The sequence below is a fragment of the Arachis stenosperma genome, chromosome 6 (genome assembly GCF_014773155.1).
Source record: "Arachis stenosperma cultivar V10309 chromosome 6, arast.V10309.gnm1.PFL2, whole genome shotgun sequence".
Lineage (NCBI taxonomy): Eukaryota > Viridiplantae > Streptophyta > Magnoliopsida > Fabales > Fabaceae > Arachis > Arachis stenosperma.
In genome coordinates, this window is record NC_080382.1 from 117,950,045 (window position 1) to 117,967,793 (window position 17,749).

Genomic DNA, 17,749 nt, shown 5'->3' on the forward strand with positions numbered 1-17,749 from the left:
AACAATTCTGCTCTTATTCACCAACTCTGAAAAAGTTCGGACTTCCATTGGTCCCACTGAACTCAAGATGTCGCTCCGGAGCCCTCCTTCATACTTAATGCATTTCCATTCCTCGAAGTCTCCCGGAGCTCCCTGACACGCGCGGGAAAACCTGAATAACTCCTCAAATTTATCCGTATACTCAGATACGGACATTGTACCCTGCTTCAGTTGCAGTAATTCAAGTTCCTTGACCGTTCTAGCAGAATTCGAGAAGTACTTCTTATAAAATTCCACTTGGAAGGCTCCTCAAGTGATAGGATCATTCCCCTGCTGCAGGAGACGTCAAGCCCCTTGCCACCAATGCGATGCTTCCCCCGTGAGCAGATAGGTAGCAAATTCAACACGCTGCTCTTCAGGCACCAACTGCGCTTGCAGTGCTCGCTCCATGGTCTGAAACCAGGTGTCAGCTTCAGTCGGATTAGTGGTTCCCTTGAACTTAGGTGGATTAACCTTTAAGAAAGTTGCCAGTGTCATCAGGCCCTAAGCTTCCCTTCCGCCATTGCCATTATTGTTTATCTATTGCCCAAGAGCCTCCGCAGTGGCTTGCATAGCAGCAGCCATATTCTCCAATGCCGCCATAAGGTTTACCGGGTTATTCGGGTTGACTTCCGGTTCCTGCGTGCTAGTACGATCTCTCTCACGTCCCCGACCGGGTCCACGAGGCGCCATCTGGTTCCTATACACACCAAACAATCGATATCAAGTTTATCAGTCTCAATATCGGAAGTATAGTGCTTCAAAGTACCAAAGGTACACTCATGGACTTCATGCTAGATGTATCGGTTAGATATCCTAACTAGCACAGGCACAGACTCAGAGTATGCATTGAAGCATAAGCAGTTCCATCCCTCAGGCTCACGAGGACGAACTGCTCTGATACCATAATGTAACACCCTAATATTCAAATCCTTATGCTCGAGTCATAAGTCAATGATATTACGGTGGTACGACTCTCAGGTGGATTTTTAATATATAAATATAGGTAATTTTTGAAAGGAGTATTAATCGAGAAGCCTGAAAAGAGTAGAAATAAAATCACGAAGACGTATCACTCACGTTTCGACAAAGAAAAGTTAAACTGTTAAGCCGAACGCGATATACAGACAAGGCATAAAGGAGATTAAGAGATAGATAACAAATAGATATTTATAGCATAAGTAAATAGCCACTAGTCGCGACCCGCGAAGTTTAGGCCGGCTAGGGTACAGTATGAAAGTAGTTGACAACAATATATCCTAATCTCTCCCAAAGGAAACATAAGAGCCTCTATAGGCAAGTTCCAAAAGAGTTCAATACATAATATAATCTTTTCAAAACAAAGGTGGAGAGATTCTAAGCAAAACACAAAGTAGAGAAAATAAATATCTTCGCCGTCTCTCAGACGAACCGCAGCTCACTTCTGAGCACCTGAATCTGTATCTGAAAAACAAGAGGTGTATACGGAATGAGAACCCCGGGCCCATGGGTTCCCAGTACGGTAAAAGTGCCAAATAAATACAATGCACTGCAATAAAAACTCACTAAGCATCCTAAACTCCTTTTCACCAAGTATCCAGCCTAGATTCTCACTAATCCATAAATAGGCATCTGTCGTAAGGGGATACTAAATCTAGTTCATGTTACACATGTTTCCCAACTCGCTGATTCTTCCATGAATTAGACTCAAAATCATAAGCAAAACCATCACCAGTTGTTCTGCCTCAGCAACTCTATATCAATACATCATACCCTCGCCTAGAGCTAGTGAAATCACATCACTGCGTCTACCCAGGGGGCTCAAATTATCTCATTCAAAAATCATTATCATCATGTAATCGCATCATCAATTCATCTCATCAAGAACAGCACTCAACATCCACCGACACCAACATGAGGGATCTCTCAATTGTACAAACACAAGCAATACAGACAAGTAATACACAAATAAGGTACAAGTAGAACAAGTAGCACATAATTAGGTAACATAGCATATATGATGTAGAAATTCAAAACAAATAGGCAAACCCAAACAATTCAAACATATGCAAATGATGTATGCCTGCCCTATGGCTGATGATATCATCTGTCGGTTATATAGCCAACCCGACATGTCCTGGTAGCTAACCATTGGACAGAAACACCCCTTGCGGAGCAAGTAGGTTTGAGCTACAACCCCCTTGCTACTACCCAGGCGGGTGTTTAAAAGCTCAACCTGGAGCGAGTGGATTCACCACTACTGCCGCTACTACCCAGGCGTCACAATCTCTGACCTGGAGCAAGTGGGACGAACCACAACCCTTGCTACTGCCCAGGTATCTTAAGCATTGACCTGGAGTAAGCGAAACAAACCACAACCCTTGCTACTACTGCCCAGGTATCTCAAACATATATTCATTCAATCTCAATTCATATTTTCTATCCTCATTATTATCAAATCTCAAACATTAACCTGGAGCAAGTAGGATGAACCGCAACCCTTACTACTACCCAGGTTTTAGAGCTACATTCATTCAAAACTCCATAATTAACTCATTTATCATAAACATCCTTTTTCGTCTCATACCCGGAGCAAGTGGACAACATCACTGCCTACTACTCGGGGTTACACATCAAATTTCAACATTTTCCATTATTATCCATTTAACACATTCATTCATTAATCATATATATATTTATACTCAGCCATAATTAATAATGGCTTTGTCGTAACCTGGCAATAACTCAGCCATCCGCCTCATGGTTCAATCAAGAACTAGCCATTTATCAATAAATATAGTCCTTCGGCTCATGGCATACACGGTACTTCCACCGTCATCCTCCATATCTCATATAATCATCGTTGATTATCATTGATCATAACTTTTCCCCTTGCTTCACTCACAAGTTACCATATCCTCTAGCTCCTTTCTCATTCCTAGGCATATCACAATGATTTAATACATAAGGGGTGAGATCGGAGGCTTAGAAGTATGAGATTTAGTTTTTAAAACTCAAAAATCAACTTTGGGATGAAAACAGGGCCATGCATACGTGTACTCCACGCGCACGCGTGGATGGTCACAAAGCTCATCGACGTGTATGCGTCATACACGCAGACGCACGGATTGAAACACAGCCAGACGACGCGTACGCATTAGCCATGCGTACGCGTGGGTGCATTTACGCCCCAGGCACAAAACTGTCACAACTTTCGGGAAAATGGCTGGGCATTGGGTGCAGCGCATCGACGCGCACGCACACACCACGCGCACGCGTGGATGGTGCCTTCTTGAAGAACGACGCGTACGTGCCAAGTGCGCCTACGCGTGGGTGGTCATTCTGCTAAAAAAAATTCTAAGTTAAAAGCTGCAGAATTCGCAGATTCAATCCCCAATCTTCCGACGAACATAACTTTCTCATTTTAAATCATTTTTCGCCCGTTCTTCGAAAGGCATGGACATCCAAGATCCAATTTCACTTTTAAACAATTTTGGCACAAAACAGAAATCCGCAGTCCAAGTTATGTCCCGTCAAAGTATGCCCAAAAACCATGTTTTCACTCAAAACCGCAAAGTGCCATTTTCAAAACAAGCCATTTCCAACTCTTTTCAAAATCAACCAAAACATGCCAATTTCATCCCTTTTCTTTGAAATCAATCAAAGTATATCAAAATTGACATTAAGCCTCCTCAACTCATACACTAACACATTACCACAATTCACAAAACTGTCATATAACCATTTTTACCCATTTCACACAAATGGCTAAATTACAAACACATTAACATGTGATACATCCTTCCTCATCCCAATTTCTAATAATACTATTCCCAATCAATCATCATTATACATAATCAATATCATACTCACTATCACATGGTTTCACCCACAAATCAACCTTAATCATTTCTCAAGCATACATCACAACATACATATCTCTCATGCATCACCATACCATCAAAGCATCAATAATCATGATCACATATATGACCACATAACATACCTCAACCAAAACCAAACATACCTCATCTATACAATTTCACCCAAAATTACCAAATTCCACACTTCAACTCCCCAAACCTCATTATTCAATAACCAACCCAATCATTCACATATTCATTATCTGAAATTCATCCAATCACTTGTGTCAACATACAATGCACACATCAACTTACCTTCCTTACCTCTTTTCGGCCTCTGGCCCAAAATTTACGGCCTCCGGCCCAATTTCACAATTTAAATGCATAAACCATAAATCAATACTCATTACCCAATACATCAGATTTTCAATACACCAAGCATACAAGGCCACACAATTCTCAACCCAATCATTAATTCACATTACATACCAACTATGCATATTAGCACTAACCATTTACACAATCCAAACTTAATCCTAGGGCATCTAGCCTAGGAATTCTCATCACACCACACGGTACTTAAATGAAACTTAAACCGTACCTCTTGTAGCCAAATCAATTGAGCCTCTTCTTTAGAAGTCTCTACCAGCCTTAGTCCCAAGCCTCACTAAAGCTCCTCAAGTAACACCAATCTCCCAATTGTACACCAAGATCATCAAATACACTAACATAACCAATATCACATACATACATCAACCTAGGGCTCATAAAAATGACAAATCACAAGGGTTTGAACACTTCTTACCTCAGCTTATATGAAGTAGGGATAGAATCCACTTGGAATCCATGTTGGAGTATCCCTAAACACCCAAAATCACAAGATTTCAACACTAACTACCCAAAAACGTATAACAGTAGAGAATTTTGAAACTGGACAGAGATGAATGGAATACTAACCACAAAACTTAGATAGAATTGTAGAGGATGAGAAGAGTGACGTGTGGCCGCAAACGGCTCGTCAATCGGAGCTCCGTAGCTCAAGTTATGGTAGTTTGAAGATCAAAGAGAGTTAGGTTTTCTCTCTTCTCTTCTCTCTTCCCAATTTCAGCGCCCAACACCCCTTCTTTAGGGCAGAATGAGCTGAAATGCTCATAACTAATGTTTATATATGTTGGGTCTTGGGCCCACTTAGGCCCGGTTCATTTATTTTTGTCCGTTGGCCCAATTTTGGACCAAAACCTTTAAGATTAGCGCTCTAAATCGCACTTCAAATATTTCTACCTCCCCTAATTATAATTCCTCATTTCTTAATCTTATTTACTCATAATCAATTTTCTCAGCTGTAGTACCAGACAGATCTCAGCCGGTACTTCCGGTCAAAATTTCACTGCGCGCTTTTACGCAGAAAACTATGTTTTCCGACTCGAAAAAATTCACTGAATCCAAATATCATATTTAAATCATCAAATTCCAATTGCCAAATCTTCCACCCATATTCGCTCCTACTTAACTTGTTATTTAATTAATTTCGGTTAGACTGGGTATTACATCAAATATAAAAAAAGTGTCACGAACCTAGACTTTATTTTTAGAACTTGGAATAATTCCAGTAAAATCATGGAATAGAACTCAGTCAGTCTCACCGGTGGTAACTGGAAAACCTAAGAATAAGAAAACGACAGATATAATGTGGCCATTCAAGTCTGCTTCCTCACTGCCCCAATGAACCATATCCTCCTCATTCAGTTAGTTGATTGAAGTTGTTTATCTTCCAAATATTCCAAATAAATATATAGTTTTTGCTTTCCATCTTACATTGGCAATATAACATCAGGCACGCTATTTTACTTATTGTAAAATAATGTTTGCTTATAAAATACTGTAGAATTAGCTCTTACAGATGAACTTTGAATAAGTGCTTCGGCAGATTCCATACACAAATTATTTGCTTACCCAGTAATACTAAAAGTAGCAAAACTTGATTTCTTCATCAACTGTAAATATGCAACAATTTTTCTCACCTTTCCTTTTTATTCTTTATAATACTTTCATGTTGAAGAATTGTCTAGTTTTGAAATTTTAATTTTCTACAAATAATAACTGCTGATTTTAGAAATCTAGATAATATTAATTATGTCTTTTCCAATTATAAAAAGATGGGAGCATTAATAAGGGTAACTTTGTAAAAATAAACCTAGATTTCTCTACACCAAATTTATTTTTTGAACGTTTCCTTAGTTCGTGTTTGCATATAGAAGTAGACAGATATTGATACAATAGTTAAAATATCTGATACGATTTCAAATATCCAACTAAACAAAATTTATTTTACATTGCAGGTCATTTTGGATCCGAACATACCAGCTAAAAGCTTAAATGAAATCTCGAGCGTCCTTGTCTCAGTTCTTGCATCACATGGGAAGTTGTCTGAGGCACTTTTAGTATATGAGGAGATTAATAAAGCTGGATACAATTTGGAACCGAAAGCTGTTATAAGTCTTATTGTAAGGTTCTAAATACACAGTATTGCTATATCTTTCTTCAGCTCTTTAACTAATTTAAGGACATATTAGGAAGAGTTCACCAATTTCAAAGGAGAGTTGGATGGGATGCTTATGCTACTTACAGAATTAAGTGATCTAGACTATTGGATCGATGGCTGCTTCAGAGTTATCATATATTGTGTTCACAACAAGCATCTAAGGTTTAATTTATTTCTCCTTCGATATCTAGTTAATTTCTCATTCATTTTGTAATTAAATTGCAATGTGTAATGCGCTTATATGCACCATTTATTTATACATGACTGCATTTTGCATCAGTTCTACTATTGACTTGATCAAGAAACTCAAGGATAAGTTTGAAACTGATGAACTAGTATTGGAAGTTCTCTCTCATGAACTAGTATTGAAAGTGATGAACTAGTATTGAAAGTTTGAAACTCATGTAATAACATTTTGTCTGTGAATTACAACGTAGTATCAACCGGTTATTTTTTAGATATGACACTTGTTTTGAAACACTTGAATTGGTTGTTTTATTGTTCTATCTTTGACTCTTTGTGTCATAGTTAAAATATTTTGATGCTATATTTCTAATAAATTCTACACAATTTAAATCTCCTTCCTCCTCCTCCTCCTCCTCCTCTATTTTGATGCTATCTTTTTAATAAATTATGCACAATTTAAAACTCCTCCTCCTCCATCATCATCATGTCCACATTCTAAATTTTATTGTTTCATCCTCTTAACAAGAGTTTGTGTTACGTTTAAAAAATTTTGGTGTCAAAATTTAGAAACCTTTTTTTGTCATAGTTAAAAAATTTCAATACTATTTCTCTTATAAATTTTACAAAGTTCAAAACTTTTTTCTTTCTTATTTCACTTTCTTATAATTGTTCTTGTTTCATCTTCTTATAATTCTTCTTATTTCACCTTCTTAATAAAAATAATAGTTAAAAATAACAAATTAAAAAATAAAAAAGGTGTGTAATTCATGTATATATTTTGTGAGTGATTTTTGTTTGTTTTAGGCTAATTTAGTTAGTCTTAGTTGACAAAATACTTAAATATATAGTAAAACTGTAATTTTATACACTTTATTTTCTCTTTAAATTTAAACTTGTGACATAAGTCGAAAGGCCTTATAAAATTTAATAAATAAAGAGAGTTTATAAAATTTAATAAATAAAGAGAATTTACCATTCCTTTTATTTCTCAACTATCAAATACATAATATTTTTATGGTAAAAATTAAATAGTATAATATTAACATAATAACATATACCATTATAAGGATGAAGAACATATACCATTATAATATTAAATAGTATAAAAATTATGAGAATGAAGAACATATGGCATTATAAAATTTTTAGGCAACTAACTATTTTAATGAAAATGTCAAAAATATTTTTTTATAATGATCTTTGTTTAAGAAGTGTAACTTATTTGTTTAGCCCAACTTTAAATAAAAATAACATTTTTATAATATATAAAAATCAAGCCCTATAATTTATCATCTAATGATTAAAATAAAATATTTTTACATGATAACAATCATAAAATCTTTATCAAAATAGCCACCGATCTTTTAAATGTTCATATGTTCATAATAAAGATAAGTATTATGTACAATTATTATTTATAAATTTTTATTTAAGATAATTTTACAACTGTTACTCATATATATGTATATATAGTATATCATTTAAGAGACGGTTAAAATTGTGCAGTTAACCATGAAAATCCCCGGAATATTTTTTAATAACAAAAATAATAATATTACATGTACAAGTATTTTTGTAATAAATTTAATTAAATTAGTATAAGTCTAATAAAAAAACATATGTACATATGTTATTATTTTTCTTTTTCTGTGCGCTTTTACAGCACAAATATTTTTATTGGAGAGCACAAAAATTTATTAATATGGTACAAAATTTTTATACATAACAAAAACTTATCGATATAATATAGAAATTTTTGTATATAGTACATACATTTTACTCAGCACAAAAATATTTGCACAAGTTTTAAATTTTTCTGCGAATATAATTTATTAGTTGGGTGAGTCAATGTTTTGGATATATGATCTTTCAAGACTTTTTTGCTGTGCATAAAAAAATTGTGTTGTGAACTAGAATCTTTGTGCTGTATGTATTTTGTTGGTTGAGTGTTAATGTTCTGGCACGTGGTACTTTAAAATTTTTTGTGTTGTGCATCAAAATTAAAAAATTTTTGTGCTGTGAACCAAACTTTTTTTACTATATATATTTTGTTGGTTGGGTGTTAATATTTTGGCATGTGGTATTTTAAATTTTTGTGTTGTGCATTAAAATTTTTTGTGGTGTTTGCATCAAAATTTATGTGCTGTTAATCAAAATTTCTGCGTTTTAATTTTTTGAATATATATATATATATATATATATATATATATATAAGAGAAGAAAATGAAGAAAATAACGACAATTAAAATTTCTGTGTGCTAGTTTTTTAGATATATATATAAGAGAAGAAGATGATGAAAAAGATGACAACGACGATGATGATAATGAAGGAGGATGAGAAGAAGAAGCGGCAACACATATATACATACGTTCAAAGAAGAAGTGCGCTCTGACTTGGTTAAATACTTAGTTTAAAAAAGTTTGGATGCTTAGCTTTAATATTAAAAAAAGGGTAAGGTACTAAATTGGTCCCCTTACGTTTGGGTGTAATCCTGTTTTGGTCCTTAAGGTTTAAAGTGTCCTATTTGAATCCAAAAAAATTTCATTTAGCTTCAACCGTGAGATCAAAATTAAACAATTAACAAAATGTCCTACGTGACAGTAGTATTAGAATAAAGTCGATAATTTGGAGAATAAGTACAAGCTCCATAAGTACAAAATTAACAATAGATATATCAATACATTTATTTATCATTTTTCTTACAATTTAAATAAAATATTTCCAATAAAACTAAGGAGAATGATAAATAAATGTGTTGATGCATCCACGGTTGATTTTGTACCTCTGGAGCTTGTACTTATTCTCCAGATTATCGTCTTTGTTCTTGTACTACTGTCATGTAGGATATTTTGTTAATTATTTAACTTTGACCTCATGATGGGACTCATTGAAGTTAAACTATTTTTGGATTCAAATAGGATACTTTAAATCTTAAGGACTAAAACAGGATTACGCCCAAACATAGGGGACCAATTTAATACTTTATCCTTAAAAAAATGTCTTTGACAATAAATTACCATTGTGTATATACATACGTTCGAAAAAGAAGTGTTCTCTGTGTAACAACCCAACTTTTAGCACATCATGACTAATGCTAGCCGCCAGGCGCTACTACACAGCTTTTCCTAGAGACTCTAAACCTTATATTACATATATATATATATATATATATATATATATATATACCAATTTAATACTTTATCCTTAAAAAAATATCTTTGACAATAAATTACCACTGTGTATATATATACGTTCGAAAAAGAAGTGTTCTCTGTGTAACGACCCAACTTCTAGCACGTCATGACTAATGCTAGCCGCTAGGCGCTACTATACGGCTTTTCCTAGAGACTCTAGACCTTATATTACACACACACACACACACACACACACGCACACACACATAGCTTGTAGCACTAATCGAGATCGCGTGTTAGATATATAGATATAAGGAAATAGATATTAGTTAAATAGATAATATATACATGAAGTATAGAAAAGACAGAAAACATAGTAATATCATGCGTATATGCCTGAAGGCTCATTTAGTACATCATAACTCACACCGGGTTACGTCATTACTTATTCATGAAAATATTTACAGACTTCATATTTATACTAACTGGCCTCGACTCACAAGAGTCACCATAGTCTAGGACCTATTCTAACTTGTTTATATAGGTATTTACAAAAGCATCTAGCCCTCTAAAAGTCTATACAAAGCGAGGGAAAGACAATTACTACCACTGCTACTATTATAACTACTGCTGGTCATCGATCCCTAGTAGCTGAAGAAACACGGAAGTGCTGTGTGAAAGTAAAAGAAGTCGCTCTGACCCTCCGATAATGCTACTGTTGCTCGCTAGTCATAAGACTGGAAACTCAAAGAAGATCTTGCCGGTTTGCATCTGTGGAATAGGGAAGTAAGGCGTGAGAACCTAAGGTTCCCAGCTGGGTACTACACAAGAAAACCTAAGGGGTTCTGAAGCCTAAGTCTAAGATTTCGCGTAGTTAGGTGGGTAAGTTACACAAACAAGTACAAGCACAAGTATATAGCAGAATAGTAACCAAGCATAGAATACAAGAAGCAAAGACAAAATACAATCACAGGTACAAGTAAGCAATCACAAACATAGGTAGGCCATGAGCTCATGCGTCGGTTGACTATCCGCCACCCGACATTACCTAGGAACTAGTCCTAGATATGGTTTCCCAATTGCGTCCGTCTGTGTATACTTGTCGATGTGGTTAAGCATACCATCAGTCCGTGAAAACAGGCAATCGTTGCAATGCTTGACGCCATATCATACGCACAAAGGGGGAACATAGTTTTAGCAATCCGTGGGTTTTTACCCCCGCCTCCAAACAACCACTAGCACCTTGGGGTTTACAGTTTTTTTTTCCGCGGTACATCTTAATAAACTTTATCTCTAAGGGACTTCTTTGCCCTTCTTTTTAAATAAAATTTGTGTCCAGTCCTTTCTAAAAATTTCTCATCCTTGTCACATATTTTACCATTTTGTTCATGAAATATTAGTGACGCTTTCACCACTAGTGTTATTATTTCACCATTTTACCCTCATATATTTTTGCTAAAAGACCTTCTTATCCTTCATTAAATTAATTAGTAATTTTTTTATTTTTATTTTATGCCTAAAATTATTAATATGCCCCTAAGTACTCTAGTTTTACCGTTTAACCTTATTTAGCGTCAAAATATTATCAAGTTAATCCTAATATTTTTCTATGACCAAATTATCCATAATATTTCTAATTAATGCCAATTCTATCCTTAGGGACCTAAAAGATCTTTTTACCTGTTATTAATTTATTTACTTATTCTAGTTACCACTTTTTACCGTTTTACTTCTAACTTTTACTAAAGCTTTTATTTAGACCAGAAACTTTATTATAATCATAATTTTCACTCAAATAATTTATGTAATTACTATCTTACCTCTAATGATACTAAGTTCAGAATTTTATTTATTTTTTATTTAAATTATATTTGTAACTCTCTTTTTACCCAAAAATAACCATAACATCCTTTTTACTTTTACACCTTTGTTTCATAGGATTAAAAATCATTTTCTAACCTCTTTTTAACTCTTATACACGTGAATTTCATGATCATTTAGTGGCTGGATCTTCAGGGATGTAGTTTTTCATTTTTATCCACTTTTAGTGACTTTTAAGGCTTGAAACTTAAACCCCAAGTGCTCCAAATAATTTCAGTGGTTTCATACAATTTCCAGAGGTAAATAAACTTCATATATCACTCAAATAATAGTTCAAAACAGAGAAACATCACAGAATTTTCAGAATTAAGAATCAAGCACAGAATCACCACAAAGTGGCTCATATGAACACCGAAAATAAGCACAAACATACTCTAACTAATTATAACCCTTACCTCTTATTGAATTAAGTTTTTAAACCTTTCACACACTAGAAAACATGCTCACAAGGGTAGAAGCACAGTTGGTGATGGTGCAGTTTTGTTTTTGGACGAAAGTGTCTCAAAAACGTCGAAATTCAACCACTGTGAGCTCGAAACTCCTTAAGTCCTTAGGCGTGCTCCATGGGTGCTTCAAGAGGAGTTCTCTATACATGGAGAAGAGTAAGGATTCATCATGGTTACTGTTTTTTTTTTATGAAAAAGAAAAGGAGAAAGACAAGAGTTTACCTAGCCGAATTCGGTATAAACGCAAAGATTGGCAAAAACAGACAAGAGTTTGTGCTTGTATGGTTTGAGTCCTTGAAGAACACTTGAAGAATAGTGTATGAATGGTGATATAAGGGGCTGAAAATGCAGTTATTGTGTGCAGAATGTTCTCTCTTTCTCTCTCAAGAATTTGGTCAAAAGAGTGTAAAAATGTGTAAAATGTTTTTTGAATTTTGTGGCAAATGCTTCCTTAAATAAAAAAAATCAAAGTCTTGCTGAATTTATGATGGTAAAAAGGGCTGAAATTTTTGTGGTCAAGGGCTGGAATTTAATGAAGAAGGGGCATGAAAATGAGGAAGCTTGGTCAGCGCTTGCGTGTCGAGCTTATCCATAGTTAACCGCAGTTAGTTACTCGAGGTTAAAAACATAACAGAGAGGGGGTGAAAGGCTGAGATAGTCTCAGTCCAGAGGCTGAGAAGGAGAGATAAGTTACTTGGGTGGCAAGTAAGAAGATTTGGGGTCTCTAGGAGTCGTTTGCAGAATACTAGTAAAAAATTTGGTTCGGATAATGGTGCACGAATCCCCACACTCCGTACAACTGTACCAGCAAGTGCACTGGGTCGTCCATGTAATACCTGAGCGAGTGAGGGTCGATCCTACGAGGATTGTGGTTTGAAGCAAGCTATGGTTATCTTGCAGGTGTTAGTCAGGCGAATCAGAGGTTGTTGGATTTGTGAGATCTAAACTAAGTTGACATGAAAGGAATAAATGTGTATAAAATACTTTGAAAATTGAGTGGATCAGTAATAGGAAGATGGTTAAGGATTGGAGTTGCTTTATCTTTTTGAATTAACTCTAATATTACTGTCTCTTTTGCTTGTGAATGATTTCTTCTATGGCAGGCTGTGTGTGATCAACACCGTTGGCCGCGGTCATCAATCTCCTATGCTTCAAATCAAATGCCGTATGGCTGTGGTCATCTAATCTGAACGAGGGTGAAGCTCTAGCAGTTCATTCTCTCTGGTGATCCTACTTAAAACGCCATAGATAAGGTCGAATCTTCCAGATCAGAGAATGATGCTCCTTTGGGTTCTAGCCTCTACCACAGAGACCCTAATCTCCCTAAAAATTGGCTAAACTTGTGTCTCAAGAAGTCCCCAATGAAGTCGTGGATTAGCCGTCTAAGAGAGGTATAATCAAGCTGGCAGTTCGCACTTTCCTACCACATATTCACACGAACCCAAGTAGACACGGGTGGTTGTCAAGGACGCGGTCTTAGTATGATGAACGGAGCTGATTATCACCGATCATTCCATTCACCATGTTGAAGAACGAGTATACATCTTAGAATTAGTTCAATCACAGATCAAAGAGAAACAATAATACTTTTATTAATTGATAGGACTCAGCAGGGCTCCTCCCCCCAATCTAGGAGGTTTAGAAACTCATACTGATAGCAAATACAATGATAATATGATGTAAAAGTGGTAGATGATGTGTGATCATGTTTGATGATATAAATATAATCCCTTAAATACTAAACTAATGACTAGTAATGGTAAAACAGTCTTTTTAGTGCTAAAATCCACTTCTGGATCCCACCTGGTGAGCGTTTGGGCTAAGTTTTGATGAGATCCATGTTCTATAAATCCTTTAGTGCATTGAACGCTGGCTAGGGGGTCCTCTCTGGCTGTTTGGACGCTGGTCTCTGCCTTGTGGGCGCTGGACGCCTGGAAGGGGCAGGAGGCTGGCGTTGAACGCCAGTTTTGGACCTTCTAATCTGAAGCAAACTATAGACTATTATACATTGCTGGAAAGCTGACTGAAAGTCAGCTTTCCATAGGCATTAAGAACGCTTCATTTGGACGTCTGTAGCTCCAGAAAAGCTCTTTCGAATGTAAGAAGGTCAGATCTAGATAGCATTTGCAGTGCTTTGTCTCTGAATCAGACTTTTGCTCCAGCTCCTCAATTTTAGCCAGAAATTACCTAAAATTGCACAAAAACACAAAAAATCATAGTAAAATCCAAAAATGTGAATTTAACACTAAAACCTATGAAAACTTTATAAAAACTAAACAAAACATGCTAAAAATTATATGAAAATGATGCCAAAAAGCGTATAAAATATCCGCTCATCAGGTAACTTATACCGTGTGGTAAAATAATTAATGGCTAAGATTTATTTTTAAAGAAATAAATCATGAATGAATGACTAATATTAATTTTGGGACACAATTATCAAGGAAAAAATTATTTTTACCACTGATTTCGAAGTTTTCTCGGCACACGCAAAACCGTCACTAAAAGTGAATTTCCGACTCCTAAAGTCTCTACTGAGAAAATAAACTAATGGTAGTATAGTATCTATTATTTACTAGTCAAACTTGACTTAGGGGGAATTGATTACCATCATAAAGTCAATTTTGACCTTATTAATGGCCTTTTTTTAATTTTTAATTTTTTTCTTTTTTTCTTTCTTTCTTTCTTTTTTTAATTTTCGTTTTTTTTACCATTAGGTCAGCCTCACTATTTTTTATTGGGCCGTGATTCGTGATTTTGCGAAATAAATTTTAAAATAGTCAAAAAAGTCTGTTTACCAAAAATTGGGTTCTTACACTCTGAATTGGTTAAATACTTAGTTTAAAATAGTTTAGACGCCATAATTTGTTATTAAAAAAAATAATGTCCTTGAAATAAATTACCATTAACAAAGTATTATGTTTAGACATTTTTAACTATTTTTTTAGGATAGCTTGGAGGAAAATTTATTGTGTAGTAATATCCTTATCTTTATTATTTTTAAATTTTGTTGAATTGGAACTATATTTGAAATCAAATTTAAATAATGGTATATGTAAAAGTACTTTTTTTTTGGTCAAATGAATTGGTCACAATATCCGACCTCAGCTAGAATTTAAACTCAGTGCAGCTTGCAAGAAGCATATAGGTAGGCCATCTCTACTAGACCTCCACTGCATTGCAATATATTGATTATTAAAGATTGATTAATTGACCAAGATCCAGTAAAAATAGCCAATTTAGTGGCCAATTTCGTAGAAGATGACAAAGATAACTTAATTATTTTTTCGAACAAACTAATTTAAAGGTATGGTTAATATAATTATCCTATCTAAACAAAATATTTTAAAAAATAGAATATAATTTAACTACACCATTTTAAAATCCAATCAATTGTAATTAATATTTTTAAAATTAAAAAAAAATGATCGAAGCATATATAGTGAAATATAATTTAAAAGTAATCGGGATAGAACGTACAAATAAAATAGATCGGCATTTTTGTCTTTTAAGCTCCCGAATCTCTTTTAGTAAAATAAAATAGTCCTTTATTTTAAATTAAATTTATTAATTAGTATATATTAAAAAAACTTATCTTCTTTCTTATTTTACAATTTAGATGCACTACAAGAAAATAGCTTTATTGTCACGCTTTTAAAGTGTGACAAAAAACTAAAAAAATATCGGCATACTTTTGAAAGTGTCACATCTACAAGGATGCCGGTTGCTCTATCGACACGCTTTTGGTGATCTATTTCCATGTTTTTACAGATTGCCATGCTTAAAAACGTGGCCATATGTGAGAGATACGCGTTAAAAGTGTGGCCATATGTGAGATATGGCCACGCTTTTGAAGCATGCCAATAAAGAGATATGGCCACGCTTTCAAATCCTGCCGATAAAGAGAGAAATACCCACGCTTTTAAAGCGTGGCGATAGCAAGGATACGGCCACTCTCCTCCTTTTTATTTTTAAAATGTACACTTCCCTATATACAAGAGTTAAATAACATACACTTTAGTAGGGTGGCAAAGCGGGCCGGCCCGCCCCAACCCGCCTCGCCCTCGTCTCGCCAACTAAAGTGGGTTCAAAATACTAGCCTGCTCTGCTTTATGGAGGATTGGTGGGTCGGCAAGCTAGCCCGTTTGACTTTTTTTTTAAAATAAAATTAATTAAAATTAACCAAAAAATAATAATTAAAAAATCAAAAACAAATTAAAAATAGTCAAATTATAATATAATTTTTTATTTTATTTTTTTATTTTTAACTTTAATAAAATTGTTTAAAATAATATTTGTCAATAGAACCATCTTTATTTTAAAAAATAAGTCACATAATTTGAACACATATACGAAATTGTAAAATAAATAAATAATACAAATAATTAAAAGAAGAATAAAAACAAAAAATGACAAAAAAGTGTTTAAAAATTATATAATTATTAATTTTGTAGTAATAATTATTATTTTATTTAATAAAAAAAAGAAAAATAAAAATCTTTGGCCTGGCGAGCCGGCCTGTCCTTTCCTGCCAAAATCCGCAAATTTAGCAGCGTGGGTTTGGCGAATTTTTTTAATTTGACAGATTCCAAATTCTATCCCGACCTACCTTTTTTAGCGGGTTCGGCGGGTCGGCCCGGTAGGTTTCGACCCGTTTTGCCACCCCTACACTTTAGTCTATTTGACTACAATACTTTTAATAATTATTATTATAATTATATATTAGTAATAAAAATATAAAATATATATTTATTATTAATATAATAAATAGAGTTTATTTTAAATATTTTAAATTGTTACAAAAAATTTAAATTTAAATTTTTTATATATTTCATGATTAATGATAAAATAAAAAATAAATAGAACATATAATAATAAATGTATTTCATATTATTAATTTTACTACTATAATAATATTAATAATATAAAATATATATTATTATTGACAAAAGAAATTTTAATTATTTTTAATGTTTTTATTAATGATAAAATATATAAAAATGTTAGAATTAAATATTTTTTATAACAAGTTAAAATATTAAAGATAAATAAAAACTATTACAATATAATAATAAGTATATTATGTATTATTATTTCTATTTTTGAAACATTAATATAATTATGGCTAATTTATATGTAAAATAATTATAAATAAATATTTTAATCAAATAGACTAAAGTGAATGTTATTTAACTTTTGTAACTAAAAGAATATAAGTTTTATAAATAGAAAAAGAAAGTATCATTTTTTTTCCTTTTGGATTTTTAAGAGAACCTTTTTTTTTGTAATTACTTGTTGAGAAAAAAAACGGGTTCATTCATGCACATTAGTTTTCAGCTAGCCACTTTAGTAGATTTTTGGGACAAATTTTAATTTTTCATTACCCTTAGCCAATTTTACATGGACCACCAAATTTCAGTTCATTATCCAACAATCCATAATTTATGATTAATGGTTAATTAATTATTCTCCATCAAACAATCAAAACGGAAGCAACGAAACCACAACACAAATCCATTATCCCCCATTTAACCTCAGTTTGCATGTGACACTCTCTTAACCTGACACCACATGAAAGCATGGGATGCTGACAATCACGATCAGCATCATAAAATCTCCCAAACAAAAATTGACTTAGCAGCGGACCCGCACGATGAACGGACGATATGATAAGGTTTTTATTTTGTTTGATGGGAAGG